The sequence below is a fragment of the Rhinopithecus roxellana genome, chromosome 7 (genome assembly GCF_007565055.1).
Source record: "Rhinopithecus roxellana isolate Shanxi Qingling chromosome 7, ASM756505v1, whole genome shotgun sequence".
In the NCBI taxonomy this organism is placed as follows: domain Eukaryota; kingdom Metazoa; phylum Chordata; class Mammalia; order Primates; family Cercopithecidae; genus Rhinopithecus; species Rhinopithecus roxellana.
The window spans coordinates 46,147,965-46,150,601 of NC_044555.1; positions in this window are offsets into that span (position 1 = coordinate 46,147,965).

The following is a 2,637-nucleotide window of genomic DNA, read 5'->3' on the forward strand; positions in this document are numbered from 1 at the left end:
CTGTAGTGATTATGTGAGGACATTTCCTTTTCCACCATGGGGCCCCCTATGGGCTACCAAATATCACTTTGCAGATTCCACGAAAAGAGTGTTAGCAACGCTTCTTGAGGCAGAGCTTGTAACTCTGTGAGATGAATTCACCGATCAGAAAGAAGTTTCTAGAAAGCTCCTTTCACGTTTTGAACGGATGAAATTTCCTTTATCAGCGTAGGCCTCAATGCGATCCAAGGAAGCCCTTCTCAGCTTCCTCAAAGACAGTGTTAATGGACTGCTCCACGAAAACCATAAGTGTAACTCTGTGAGATGAATTCCACACTCACCAAGAAGTTTCTAAGAAAGCTTCTTTCTAGGTTTCCTCTCTGGATATTTCCTTTGTCACCGTCAGGTTCATTGCTATGAAATACCAAATTGCAGATTTCCAGAAAACTGTGTTAACAAACTGATCATGAAGAGAAACGTGTAACTCTGTGAGTTGCATTACACATGGCAATGCAGTTTCTCAGAAAGCTTCTCTCTTAGTATTATGTGAGGAGAATTCCTTTTTCACCCTAGCCCTCAATGAGCTCCCAAATACCTTGCAGAATCCACGAGAACAGTGTTAGCAAACTGTTCCAAGAAGGGAAGGGTGGAACTCTGTGTGATGAAGTCACATCAGAAAGCAATCTCTCAGAAAGTTTCTCTGTAGTGATTATGTGAGGACATTTCCTTTTCCACCATGGGCCCCTATGGGCTACCAAATATCACTTTGCAGATTCCACGAAAAGAGTGTTAGCAAACTGCTTCTTGAGGCAGAGCTTGTAACTCTGTGAGATGAATTCACAGATCAGAAAGAAGTTTCTAAGAAAGCTCTTTCACGTTTTGAACGGATGAAATTTCCTTATCAGCGTAGGCCTCAATGCGATCCAAGGAAGCCCTTCTCAGCTTCCTCAAAGACAGTGTTAATGGACTGCTCCACGAAACATAAGTGTAACTCTGTGAGATGAATTCACACATCACCAAGAAGTTTCTAAGAAAGCTTCTTTCTAGGTTTCCTCTCTGGATATTTCCTTTGTCACCGTCAGGTTCATTGCGCTATGAAATACCAAATTGCAGATTTCCAGAAAACTGTGTTAACAAACTGATCACTGAAGAGAAACGTGTAACTCTGAGTTGCATTCACACATGGCAATGCAGTTTCTCAGAAAGCTTCTCTTTAGTTATTATGTGAGGAGAATTCCTTTTTCACCCTAGCCCTCAATGAGCTCCCAAATATACCTTTGCAGAATCCACGAGAACAGTGTTAGCAAACTGTTCCAAGAAGGGAAGGGTGGAACTCTGTGTGATGAAGTCACACATCAGAAAGCAATCTCTCAGAAAGTTTCTCTGTAGTGATTATGTGAGGACATTTCCTTTTCCACCATGGGCCCCTATGGGCTACCAAATATCACTTTGCAGATTCCACGAAAGAGTGTTAGCAAACTGCTTCTTGAGGCAGACCTTCTAACTCTGTGAGATGAATTCACAGATCAGAAAGAAGTTTCTCAGAAAGCTTTCACGTTTTGAACGGATGAAATTTCCTTTTCTCAGCGTAGGCTCAATGCGATCCAGGAAGCCCTTCTCAGCTTCCTCAAGACAGTGTTAATGGACTGCTCCACGAAACATAAGTGTAACTCTGTGAGATGAATTCACACATCACCAAGAAGTTTCTAAGAAAGCTTCTTTCTAGGTTTCCTCTCTGGATATTTCCTTTGTCACCGTCAGGTTCATTGCGCTATGAAATACCAAATTGCAGATTTCCAGAAAACTGTGTTAACAAACTGATCACTGAAGAGAAACGTGTAACTCTGTGAGTTGCATTCAACATGGCAATGCAGTTCTCAGAAAGCTTCTCTTTAGTTATTATGTGAGGAGAATTCCTTTTTCACCCTAGCCCTCAATGAGCTCCCAAATATACCTTTGCAGAATCCACGAGAACAGTGTTAGCAAACTGTTCCAAGAAGGGAAGGGTGAAACTCTGTGTGATGAAGTCACACATCAGAAAACAATCTCTCAGAAAGTTTCTCTGTAGTGATATGTGAGGACATTTCCTTTTCCACCATGGGCCCCTTGGGCTACCAAATATCACTTTGCAGAATCCACGAAAGAGTGTTAGCAAACTGCTTCTTGCGGCATCAGAGCTTGTAACTCTGTGAGATGAATTCACAGATCAGAAAGAAGTTTCTAAGAAAGCTCTTTCACGTTTTGAACGGATGAAATTTCCTTTATCAGCGTAGGCTCAATGCGATCCAAGGAAGCCCTTCTCAGCTTCCTCAAAGACAGTGTTAATGGACTGCTCCACGAAACATAAGTGTAACTCTGTGAGATGAATTCACACATCACCAAGAAGTTTCTAAGAAAGCTTCTTTCTAGGTTCCTCTCTGGATATTTCCTTTGTCACCGTCAGGTTCATTGCGCTATGAAATACCAAATTGCAGATTTCCAGAAAACTGTGTTAACAAACTGATCACTGAAGAGAAACGTGTAACTCTGTGAGTTGCATTCACATGGCAATGCAGTTTCTCAGAAAGCTTCTCTTTAGTTATTATGTGAGGAGAATTCCTTTTTCACCCTAGCCCTCAATGAGCTCCCAAATATACCTTTGCAGAATCCACGAGAACA